Source organism: Hypanus sabinus, chromosome 23 (assembly GCF_030144855.1).
Source record: "Hypanus sabinus isolate sHypSab1 chromosome 23, sHypSab1.hap1, whole genome shotgun sequence".
Taxonomy (NCBI): domain Eukaryota; kingdom Metazoa; phylum Chordata; class Chondrichthyes; order Myliobatiformes; family Dasyatidae; genus Hypanus; species Hypanus sabinus.
Genome location: NC_082728.1, coordinates 60,654,334 through 60,667,524, shown reverse-complemented (window position 1 = coordinate 60,667,524; position 13,191 = coordinate 60,654,334). Strand labels below are relative to the sequence as shown.

Here is a 13,191-nt window from a genome sequence, read left to right as displayed (position 1 = left end):
CACGCTCTGTTCAGTCTGTGTTCACAGTCTCCATGTTTCCACACTCTCCTCAGTCTGTGTTCACAGTCTCCATGTTTCCACACACTGTTCAGTCTCTGTTCACAGTCTCCATGTTTCCACACACTGTTCAGTCTCTGTTCACAGTCTCCATGTTTCCACACACTGTTCAGTCTATGTTCACAGTCTCCATGTTTCCACAATCCCCTCAGTCTGTGTTCACAGTCTCCATGTTTCCACACTCCCCTCAGTCTGTGTTCACAGTTTCCCTGTTTCCACACTCTGTTCAGTCTGTGTTCACAGTCTCCATGTTTCCACAATCCCCTCAGTCTGTGTTCACAGTCTCCATGTTTCCACACTCCCCTCATTCTGTGTTCAGAGTCTCCATGTTTCCACACTCCCCTCAGTCTGTGTTCACAGTCTCCCTGTTTCCACGCTCTGTTCAGTCTGTGTTCACAGTCTCCATGTTTCCACACTCTCCTCAGTCTGTGTTCACAGTCTCCATGTTTCCACACTCCGTTCAGTCTATGTTCACAGTCTCCATGTTTCCACACTCTGCTCAGTCTATGTTCACAGTCTCCATGTTTCCACACTCCTCTCAGTCTGTGTTCACAGTCTCCATGTTTCCACAATCCCCTCAGTCTGTGTTCACAGTCTCCATGTTTCCACACTCCCCTCAGTCTGTGTTCACAGTCCCCCTGATTCCACACTCTGTTCAGTCTGTGTTCACAGTCTCCATGTTTCCACACTCTCCTCAGTCTGTGTTCACAGTCTCCATGTTTCCACACTCCGTTCAGTCTATGTTCACAGTCTCCATGTTTCCACCCTCCCCTCAGTCTATGTTCAGTCTCCATGTTTCCACACTCTCCTCAGTCTGTGTTCACAGTCTCCATGTTTCCACACTCCACTCAGTCTGTGTTCACCGTCTCCATGTTTCCACACTCTCCTCAGTCTGTGTTCACAGTCTCCATGTTTCCACACACTGTTCAGTCTCTGTTCACAGTCTCCATGTTTCCACCCTCCCCTCAGTCTGTGTTCACAGTCTCCATGTTTCCACCCTCCCCTCAGTCTGTGTTCACAGTCTCCATGTTTCCACACACTGTTCAGTCTCTGTTCACAGTCTCCATGTTTCCACAATCCCCTCTGTCTCTGTTCACAGTCTCCATGTTTCCACACTCCCCTCAGTCTGTGTTCACAGTCTCCCTGTTTCCACGCTCTGTTCAGTCTGTGTTCACAGTCTCCATGTTTCCACACTCTCCTCAGTCTGTGTTCACAGTCTCCATGTTTCCACACTCCGTTCAGTCTATGTTCACAGTCTCCATGTTTCCACCCTTCCCTCAGTCTGTGTTCACAGTCTCCATGTTTCCACAATCCCCTCAGTCTGTGTTCACAGTCTCCATGTTTCCACACTCCCTCAGTCTGTGTTCACAGTCTCCATGTTTCCACTCTCCCCTCAGTCTGTGTTCACAGTCTCCATGTTTCCACACTCCCCTCAGTCTGTGTTCACAGTTTCCATGTTTCCACACTCCCCTCAGTCTGTGTTCAGAGTCTCCATGTTTCCACACTCCCCTCAGTCTGTGTTCACAGTCTCCCTGTTTCCACGCTCTGTTCAGTCTGTGTTCACAGTCTCCTTGTTTCCACACTCTCCTCAGTCTGTGTTCACAGTCTCCATGTTTCCACACTCCCCTCAGTCTGTGTTCACAGTCTCCATGTTTCCACACTCCTCTCAGTCTGTGTTCACAGTCTCCATGTTTCCACACTCCACTCAGTCTGTGTTCACAGTCTCCCTATTTCCATGCTCTGTTCAGTCTGTGTTCACAGTCTCCATGTTTCCACACTCCGTTCAGTCTATGTTCACAGTCTCCATGTTTCCACCCTCCCCGCAGTCTATGTTCACAGTCTCCATGTTTCTACACTCCACTCAGTCTGTGTTCACAGTCTCCATGTTTCCACACTCTGTTCAGTCTGTGTTCAGTCTCCATGTTTCCACACTCCACTCAGTCTGTGTTCACCGTCTCCATGTTTCCACACTCTCCTCAGTCTGTGTTCACAGTCTCCATGTTTCCACACTCCACTCAGTCTGTGTTCACCGTCTCCATGTTTCCACACTCCCCTCAGTCTGTGTTCACAGTCTCCCTGTTTCCACGCTCTGTTCAGTCTGTGTTCACAGTTTCCATGTTTCCACACTCTCCTCAGTCTGTGTTCACAGTCTCCATGTTTCCACACTCCGTTCAGTCTATGTTCACAGTCTCCATGTTTCCACAGTCTCCTCAGTCTATGTTCACAGTCTCCATGTTTCCACACTCCTCTCAGTCTGTGTTCACAGTCTCCATGTTTCCACAATCCCCTCAGTCTGTGTTCACAGTCTCCATTTTTCCACACTCCCCTCAGTCTGTGTTCACAGTTTCCCTGTTTCCACACTCTGTTCAGTCTGTGTTCACAGTCTCCATGTTTCCACACTCCCCTCAGTCTGTGTTCACAGTCTCCATGTTTCCACAATCCCCTCAGTCTGTGTTCACCGTCTCCATGTTTCCACACTCTCCTCAGTCTGTGTTCACAGTCTCCATGTTTCCACACACTGTTCAGTCTCTGTTCACAGTCTCCATGTTTCCACCCTCCCCTCAGTCTGTGTTCACAGTCTCCATGTTTCCACACACTGTTCAGTCTCTGTTCACAGTCTCCATGTTTCCACAATCCCCTCTGTCTCTGTTCACAGTCTCCATGTTTCCACACTCCCCTCAGTCTGTGTTCACAGTCTCCCTGTTTCCACGCTCTGTTCAGTCTGTGTTCACAGTCTCCATGTTTCCACACTCTCCTCAGTCTGTGTTCACAGTCTCCATGTTTCCACACACTGTTCAGTCTCTGTTCACAGTCTCCATGTTTCCACACACTGTTCAGTCTCTGTTCACAGTCTCCATGTTTCCACACACTGTTCAGTCTATGTTCACAGTCTCCATGTTTCCACAATCCCCTCAGTCTGTGTTCACAGTCTCCATGTTTCCACACTCCCCTCAGTCTGTGTTCACAGTCTCCCTGTTTCCACACTCTGTTCAGTCTGTGTTCACAGTCTCCATGTTTCCACAATCCCCTCAGTCTGTGTTCACAGTCTCCATGTTTCCACACTCCCCTCATTCTGTGTTCAGAGTCTCCATGTTTCCACACTCCCCTCAGTCTGTGTTCACAGTCTCCCTGTTTCCACGCTCTGTTCAGTCTGTGTTCACAGTCTCCATGTTTCCACACTCTCCTCAGTCTGTGTTCACAGTCTCCATGTTTCCACACTCCGTTCAGTCTATGTTCACAGTCTCCATGTTTCCACACTCTGCTCAGTCTATGTTCACAGTCTCCATGTTTCCACACTCCTCTCAGTCTGTGTTCACAGTCTCCATGTTTCCACAATCCCCTCAGTCTGTGTTCACAGTCTCCATGTTTCCACACTCCCCTCAGTCTGTGTTCACAGTCCCCCTGATTCCACACTCTGTTCAGTCTGTGTTCACAGTCTCCATGTTTCCACACTCTCCTCAGTCTGTGTTCACAGTCTCCATGTTTCCACACTCCGTTCAGTCTATGTTCACAGTCTCCATGTTTCCACCCTCCCCTCAGTCTATGTTCAGTCTCCATGTTTCCACACTCTCCTCAGTCTGTGTTCACAGTCTCCATGTTTCCACACTCCACTCAGTCTGTGTTCACCGTCTCCATGTTTCCACACTCTCCTCAGTCTGTGTTCACAGTCTCCATGTTTCCACACACTGTTCAGTCTCTGTTCACAGTCTCCATGTTTCCACCCTCCCCTCAGTCTGTGTTCACAGTCTCCATGTTTCCACCCTCCCCTCAGTCTGTGTTCACAGTCTCCATGTTTCCACACACTGTTCAGTCTCTGTTCACAGTCTCCATGTTTCCACAATCCCCTCTGTCTCTGTTCACAGTCTCCATGTTTCCACACTCCCCTCAGTCTGTGTTCACAGTCTCCCTGTTTCCACGCTCTGTTCAGTCTGTGTTCACAGTCTCCATGTTTCCACACTCTCCTCAGTCTGTGTTCACAGTCTCCATGTTTCCACACTCCGTTCAGTCTATGTTCACAGTCTCCATGTTTCCACCCTTCCCTCAGTCTGTGTTCACAGTCTCCATGTTTCCACAATCCCCTCAGTCTGTGTTCACAGTCTCCATGTTTCCACACTCCCTCAGTCTGTGTTCACAGTCTCCATGTTTCCACTCTCCCCTCAGTCTGTGTTCACAGTCTCCATGTTTCCACACTCCCCTCAGTCTGTGTTCACAGTTTCCATGTTTCCACACTCCCCTCAGTCTGTGTTCAGAGTCTCCATGTTTCCACACTCCCCTCAGTCTGTGTTCACAGTCTCCCTGTTTCCACGCTCTGTTCAGTCTGTGTTCACAGTCTCCTTGTTTCCACACTCTCCTCAGTCTGTGTTCACAGTCTCCATGTTTCCACACTCCCCTCAGTCTGTGTTCACAGTCTCCATGTTTCCACACTCCTCTCAGTCTGTGTTCACAGTCTCCATGTTTCCACACTCCACTCAGTCTGTGTTCACAGTCTCCCTATTTCCATGCTCTGTTCAGTCTGTGTTCACAGTCTCCATGTTTCCACACTCCGTTCAGTCTATGTTCACAGTCTCCATGTTTCCACCCTCCCCGCAGTCTATGTTCACAGTCTCCATGTTTCCACACTCCACTCAGTCTGTGTTCACCGTCTCCATGTTTCCACACTCTCCTCAGTCTGTGTTCACAGTCTCCATGTTTCCACACTCCACTCAGTCTGTGTTCACCGTCTCCATGTTTCCACACTCTCCTCAGTCTGTGTTCACAGTCTCCATGTTTCCACACTCCACTCAGTCTGTGTTCACCGTCTCCATGTTTCCACACTCTCCTCAGTCTGTGTTCACAGTCTCCATGTTTCCACACTCCACTCAGTCTGTGTTCACAGTCTCCATGTTTCCACACTCCTCTGAGTCTGTGTTCACAGTCTCCCTGTTTCCACGCTCTGTTCAGTCTGTGTTCACAGTCTCCATGTTTCCACACTCTCCTCAGTCTGTGTTCACAGTCTCCATGTTTCCATACTCCGTTCAGTCTATGTTCACAGTCTCCATGTTTCCACACTCTGCTCAGTCTATGTTCACAGTCTCCATGTTTCCATACTCCTCTCAGTCTGTGTTCACAGTCTCCATGTTTCCACACTCCCCTCAGTCTGTGTTCACAGTCTCCCTGATTCCACACTCTGTTCAGTCTGTGTTCACAGTCTCCATGTTTCCACACTCTCCTCAGTCTGTGTTCACAGTCTCCATGTTTCCACACTCTGCTCAGTCTATGTTCACAGTCTCCATGTTTCCACACTCCTCTTGTCTGTGTTCACAGTCTCCATGTTTCCACAATCCCCTCAATCTGTGTTCACAGTCTCCATTTTTCCACACTCCCCTCAGTCTGTGTTCACAGTCTCCCTGATTCCACACTCTGTTCAGTCTGTGTTCACAGTCTCCATGTTTCCACACTCTCCTCAGTCTGTGTTCACAGTCTCCATGTTTCCACACTCCGTTCAGTCTACGTTCACAGTTTCCATGTTTCCACACCCTCCTCAGTCTGTGTTCACAGTCTCCATGTTTCCACACTCCCCTCAGTCTGTGTTCACAGTCTCCATGTTTCCAGAATCCCCTCAGTCTATGTTCACAGTCTCCATGTTTCCACACTCCTCTCAGTCTGTGTTCACAGTCTCCATGTTTCCACACTCCCCTCAGTCTGTGTTCACAGTCTCCCTGTTTCCACGCTCTGTTCAGTCTGTGTTCACAGTCTCCATGTTTCCACACTCACCTCTCTGCTCAGTCTATGTTCACAGTCTCCATGTTTCCACACTCCTCTCAGTCTGTGTTCACAGTCTCCATGTTTCCACAATCCCCTCAGTCTGTGTTCACAGTCTCCATGTTTCCACACTCTCCTCAGTCTATGTTCACAGTCTCCATGTTTCCACACTCCCCTCAGTCTGTGTTCACAGTCTCCCTGTTTCCACACTCTGTTCAGTCTGTGTTCACAGTCTCCATGTTTCCACAATCCCCTCAGTCTGTGTTCACAGTCTCCATGTTTCCACACTCCCCTCATTCTGTGTTCAGAGTCTCCATGTTTCCACACTCCCCTCAGTCTGTGTTCACAGTCTCCCTGTTTCCACGCTCTGTTCAGTCTGTGTTCACAGTTTCCATGTTTCCACACTCTCCTCAGTCTGTGTTCACAGTCTCCATGTTTCCACACTCCGTTCAGTCTATGTTCACAGTCTCCATGTTTCCACAGTCTCCTCAGTCTATGTTCACAGTCTCCATGTTTCCACACTCCTCTCAGTCTGTGTTCACAGTCTCCATGTTTCCACAATCCCCTCAGTCTGTGTTCACAGTCTCCATTTTTCCACACTCCCCTCAGTCTGTGTTCACAGTTTCCCTGTTTCCACACTCTGTTCAGTCTGTGTTCACAGTCTCCATGTTTCCACACTCCCCTCAGTCTGTGTTCACAGTCTCCATGTTTCCACAATCCCCTCAGTCTGTGTTCACCGTCTCCATGTTTCCACACTCTCCTCAGTCTGTGTTCACAGTCTCCATGTTTCCACACACTGTTCAGTCTCTGTTCACAGTCTCCATGTTTCCACCCTCCCCTCAGTCTGTGTTCACAGTCTCCATGTTTCCACACACTGTTCAGTCTCTGTTCACAGTCTCCATGTTTCCACAATCCCCTCTGTCTCTGTTCACAGTCTCCATGTTTCCACACTCCCCTCAGTCTGTGTTCACAGTCTCCCTGTTTCCACGCTCTGTTCAGTCTGTGTTCACAGTCTCCATGTTTCCACACTCTCCTCAGTCTGTGTTCACAGTCTCCATGTTTCCACACACTGTTCAGTCTCTGTTCACAGTCTCCATGTTTCCACACACTGTTCAGTCTCTGTTCACAGTCTCCATGTTTCCACACACTGTTCAGTCTATGTTCACAGTCTCCATGTTTCCACAATCCCCTCAGTCTGTGTTCACAGTCTCCATGTTTCCACACTCCCCTCAGTCTGTGTTCACAGTCTCCCTGTTTCCACACTCTGTTCAGTCTGTGTTCACAGTCTCCATGTTTCCACAATCCCCTCAGTCTGTGTTCACAGTCTCCATGTTTCCACACTCCCCTCATTCTGTGTTCAGAGTCTCCATGTTTCCACACTCCCCTCAGTCTGTGTTCACAGTCTCCCTGTTTCCACGCTCTGTTCAGTCTGTGTTCACAGTCTCCATGTTTCCACACTCTCCTCAGTCTGTGTTCACAGTCTCCATGTTTCCACACTCCGTTCAGTCTATGTTCACAGTCTCCATGTTTCCACACTCTGCTCAGTCTATGTTCACAGTCTCCATGTTTCCACACTCCTCTCAGTCTGTGTTCACAGTCTCCATGTTTCCACAATCCCCTCAGTCTGTGTTCACAGTCTCCATGTTTCCACACTCCCCTCAGTCTGTGTTCACAGTCCCCCTGATTCCACACTCTGTTCAGTCTGTGTTCACAGTCTCCATGTTTCCACACTCTCCTCAGTCTGTGTTCACAGTCTCCATGTTTCCACACTCCGTTCAGTCTATGTTCACAGTCTCCATGTTTCCACCCTCCCCTCAGTCTATGTTCAGTCTCCATGTTTCCACACTCTCCTCAGTCTGTGTTCACAGTCTCCATGTTTCCACACTCCACTCAGTCTGTGTTCACCGTCTCCATGTTTCCACACTCTCCTCAGTCTGTGTTCACAGTCTCCATGTTTCCACACACTGTTCAGTCTCTGTTCACAGTCTCCATGTTTCCACCCTCCCCTCAGTCTGTGTTCACAGTCTCCATGTTTCCACCCTCCCCTCAGTCTGTGTTCACAGTCTCCATGTTTCCACACACTGTTCAGTCTCTGTTCACAGTCTCCATGTTTCCACAATCCCCTCTGTCTCTGTTCACAGTCTCCATGTTTCCACACTCCCCTCAGTCTGTGTTCACAGTCTCCCTGTTTCCACGCTCTGTTCAGTCTGTGTTCACAGTCTCCATGTTTCCACACTCTCCTCAGTCTGTGTTCACAGTCTCCATGTTTCCACACTCCGTTCAGTCTATGTTCACAGTCTCCATGTTTCCACCCTTCCCTCAGTCTGTGTTCACAGTCTCCATGTTTCCACAATCCCCTCAGTCTGTGTTCACAGTCTCCATGTTTCCACACTCCCTCAGTCTGTGTTCACAGTCTCCATGTTTCCACTCTCCCCTCAGTCTGTGTTCACAGTCTCCATGTTTCCACACTCCCCTCAGTCTGTGTTCACAGTTTCCATGTTTCCACACTCCCCTCAGTCTGTGTTCAGAGTCTCCATGTTTCCACACTCCCCTCAGTCTGTGTTCACAGTCTCCCTGTTTCCACGCTCTGTTCAGTCTGTGTTCACAGTCTCCTTGTTTCCACACTCTCCTCAGTCTGTGTTCACAGTCTCCATGTTTCCACACTCCCCTCAGTCTGTGTTCACAGTCTCCATGTTTCCACACTCCTCTCAGTCTGTGTTCACAGTCTCCATGTTTCCACACTCCACTCAGTCTGTGTTCACAGTCTCCCTATTTCCATGCTCTGTTCAGTCTGTGTTCACAGTCTCCATGTTTCCACACTCCGTTCAGTCTATGTTCACAGTCTCCATGTTTCCACCCTCCCCGCAGTCTATGTTCACAGTCTCCATGTTTCTACACTCCACTCAGTCTGTGTTCACAGTCTCCATGTTTCCACACTCTGTTCAGTCTGTGTTCAGTCTCCATGTTTCCACACTCCACTCAGTCTGTGTTCACCGTCTCCATGTTTCCACACTCTCCTCAGTCTGTGTTCACAGTCTCCATGTTTCCACACTCCACTCAGTCTGTGTTCACCGTCTCCATGTTTCCACACTCCCCTCAGTCTGTGTTCACAGTCTCCCTGTTTCCACGCTCTGTTCAGTCTGTGTTCACAGTTTCCATGTTTCCACACTCTCCTCAGTCTGTGTTCACAGTCTCCATGTTTCCACACTCCGTTCAGTCTATGTTCACAGTCTCCATGTTTCCACAGTCTCCTCAGTCTATGTTCACAGTCTCCATGTTTCCACACTCCTCTCAGTCTGTGTTCACAGTCTCCATGTTTCCACAATCCCCTCAGTCTGTGTTCACAGTCTCCATTTTTCCACACTCCCCTCAGTCTGTGTTCACAGTTTCCCTGTTTCCACACTCTGTTCAGTCTGTGTTCACAGTCTCCATGTTTCCACACTCCCCTCAGTCTGTGTTCACAGTCTCCATGTTTCCACAATCCCCTCAGTCTGTGTTCACCGTCTCCATGTTTCCACACTCTCCTCAGTCTGTGTTCACAGTCTCCATGTTTCCACACACTGTTCAGTCTCTGTTCACAGTCTCCATGTTTCCACCCTCCCCTCAGTCTGTGTTCACAGTCTCCATGTTTCCACACACTGTTCAGTCTCTGTTCACAGTCTCCATGTTTCCACAATCCCCTCTGTCTCTGTTCACAGTCTCCATGTTTCCACACTCCCCTCAGTCTGTGTTCACAGTCTCCCTGTTTCCACGCTCTGTTCAGTCTGTGTTCACAGTCTCCATGTTTCCACACTCTCCTCAGTCTGTGTTCACAGTCTCCATGTTTCCACACACTGTTCAGTCTCTGTTCACAGTCTCCATGTTTCCACACACTGTTCAGTCTCTGTTCACAGTCTCCATGTTTCCACACACTGTTCAGTCTATGTTCACAGTCTCCATGTTTCCACAATCCCCTCAGTCTGTGTTCACAGTCTCCATGTTTCCACACTCCCCTCAGTCTGTGTTCACAGTCTCCCTGTTTCCACACTCTGTTCAGTCTGTGTTCACAGTCTCCATGTTTCCACAATCCCCTCAGTCTGTGTTCACAGTCTCCATGTTTCCACACTCCCCTCATTCTGTGTTCAGAGTCTCCATGTTTCCACACTCCCCTCAGTCTGTGTTCACAGTCTCCCTGTTTCCACGCTCTGTTCAGTCTGTGTTCACAGTCTCCATGTTTCCACACTCTCCTCAGTCTGTGTTCACAGTCTCCATGTTTCCACACTCCGTTCAGTCTATGTTCACAGTCTCCATGTTTCCACACTCTGCTCAGTCTATGTTCACAGTCTCCATGTTTCCACACTCCTCTCAGTCTGTGTTCACAGTCTCCATGTTTCCACAATCCCCTCAGTCTGTGTTCACAGTCTCCATGTTTCCACACTCCCCTCAGTCTGTGTTCACAGTCCCCCTGATTCCACACTCTGTTCAGTCTGTGTTCACAGTCTCCATGTTTCCACACTCTCCTCAGTCTGTGTTCACAGTCTCCATGTTTCCACACTCCGTTCAGTCTATGTTCACAGTCTCCATGTTTCCACCCTCCCCTCAGTCTATGTTCAGTCTCCATGTTTCCACACTCTCCTCAGTCTGTGTTCACAGTCTCCATGTTTCCACACTCCACTCAGTCTGTGTTCACCGTCTCCATGTTTCCACACTCTCCTCAGTCTGTGTTCACAGTCTCCATGTTTCCACACACTGTTCAGTCTCTGTTCACAGTCTCCATGTTTCCACCCTCCCCTCAGTCTGTGTTCACAGTCTCCATGTTTCCACCCTCCCCTCAGTCTGTGTTCACAGTCTCCCTGTTTCCACACTCTGTTCAGTCTGTGTTCACAGTCTCCCTGTTTCCACACTCTCCTCAGTCTGTGTTCACAGTCTCCATGTTTCCACACACTGTTCAGTCTCTGTTCACAGTCTCCATGTTTCCACAATCCCCTCTGTCTCTGTTCACAGTCTCCATGTTTCCACACTCCCCTCAGTCTGTGTTCACAGTCTCCCTGTTTCCACGCTCTGTTCAGTCTGTGTTCACAGTCTCCATGTTTCCACACTCTCCTCAGTCTGTGTTCACAGTCTCCATGTTTCCACACTCCGTTCAGTCTATGTTCACAGTCTCCATGTTTCCACCCTTCCCTCAGTCTGTGTTCACAGTCTCCATGTTTCCACAATCCCCTCAGTCTGTGTTCACAGTCTCCATGTTTCCACACTCCCTCAGTCTGTGTTCACAGTCTCCATGTTTCCACTCTCCCCTCAGTCTGTGTTCACAGTCTCCATGTTTCCACACTCCCCTCAGTCTGTGTTCACAGTTTCCATGTTTCCACACTCCCCTCAGTCTGTGTTCAGAGTCTCCATGTTTCCACACTCCCCTCAGTCTGTGTTCACAGTCTCCCTGTTTCCACGCTCTGTTCAGTCTGTGTTCACAGTCTCCTTGTTTCCACACTCTCCTCAGTCTGTGTTCACAGTCTCCATGTTTCCACACTCCCCTCAGTCTGTGTTCACAGTCTCCATGTTTCCACACTCCTCTCAGTCTGTGTTCACAGTCTCCATGTTTCCACACTCCACTCAGTCTGTGTTCACAGTCTCCCTATTTCCATGCTCTGTTCAGTCTGTGTTCACAGTCTCCATGTTTCCACACTCCGTTCAGTCTATGTTCACAGTCTCCATGTTTCCACCCTCCCCGCAGTCTATGTTCACAGTCTCCATGTTTCTACACTCCACTCAGTCTGTGTTCACAGTCTCCATGTTTCCACACTCTGTTCAGTCTGTGTTCAGTCTCCATGTTTCCACACTCCACTCAGTCTGTGTTCACCGTCTCCATGTTTCCACACTCTCCTCAGTCTGTGTTCACAGTCTCCATGTTTCCACACTCCACTCAGTCTGTGTTCACCGTCTCCATGTTTCCACACTCTCCTCAGTCTGTGTTCACAGTCTCCATGTTTCCACACTCTGTTCAGTCTGTGTTCAGTCTCCATGTTTCCACACTCCACTCAGTCTGTGTTCACCGTCTCCATGTTTCCACACTCTCCTCAGTCTGTGTTCACAGTCTCCATGTTTCCACACTCCACTCAGTCTGTGTTCACCGTCTCCATGTTTCCACACTCTCCTCAGTCTGTGTTCACAGTCTCCATGTTTCCACACTCCACTCAGTCTGTGTTCACAGTCTCCGTGTTTCCACGCATTGTTCAGTCTCTGTTCACACTCTCCATGTTTCCACACTCTGTTCAGTCTGTGTTCACAGTCTCCATGTTTCCACACACTGCTCAGTCTATGTTCACAGTCTCCATGTTTCCACAATCCCCTCAGTCTGTGTTCACAGTCTCCCTGTTTCCACGCTCTGTTCAGTCTGTGTTCACAGTCTCCATGTTTCCACACTCCGTTCAGTCTGTGTTCACAGTCTCCATGTTTCCACACTCCACTCAGTCTGTGTTCACAGTCTCCATGTTTCCACACTCCACTCAGTCTGTGTTCACCGTCTCCATGTTTCCACACTCTCCTCAGTCTGTGTTCACAGTCTCCATGTTTCCACACTCCACTCAGTCTGTGTTCACAGTCTCCGTGTTTCCACGCATTGTTCAGTCTCTGTTCAGACTCTCCATGTTTCCACACTGTTCAGTCTGTGTTCACAGTCTCCATGTTTCCACACACTGCTCAGTCTGTGTTCTCAGTCTCCATGTTTCCACGCATTGTTCAGTCTCTGTTCACACTCTCCATGTTTCCACACTCCCCTCAGTCTGTGTCCTCGGTCTGCACACATTAACCCAGGCAATAGTACATGGGTGAAAATCATTTTTTGTTGTCATACAGAAAGGAAATGCATTGCAACATGCTGCAGGTACCCAGCTGGTCGGGCAGCATCTGTGGAAACAAACATTATCGTTTCGGGCTGAGCCCGTTTGTTAGATCTGAAGGAGGGCCATTGGGCCTATTGAGAAGGTGGGGGGAGGGTGGAAAGGAGAAGGCTGGTACGTGGCAGCTGAAAAACAAGTAAGGGGAAAGATCAACGCTTGGGGGTTAAGATGCAACGAGGGGAGCACCGGGTGCAATTCTGCACGGATCATTCCCTCCGTGACTCTCTGGTCCACTCGTCCCTCCCCACAGATCTCCCATCGGGTACTTAACCCTGCAAGCTTAAGTGCTATACCTGTCCTTATGGCCCGAAACATTGACTGTTCGTTTCCACGAATGCCGCCCAATCTGCTGAATTCCTCCAGCGTATTGTGTGTGCTGCTTTGACCCCAGTATCTGCAGACTATTTTGTTTTAAGGAAATTCATTATGTGTCTATTGTATCGTCTTGGTCTTTGTTCATAAAATGAGTGTTGTTAACTGAGTTCTTGTGCTTAATTTGAGCACTATTGAATTTTGT

The 13,191-nt window shown here is 49.0% G+C and overlaps 1 protein-coding gene across 8 annotated transcripts in view; it reads left to right on the top strand.

Moving 5' to 3' along the window:
• The window catches only part of tmem260 (transmembrane protein 260), a 118,502-nt gene that overhangs the window by 78,732 nt on the left and 26,579 nt on the right, over positions 1-13,191 (top strand). The gene's annotated exons all lie outside the window — the stretch shown is intronic.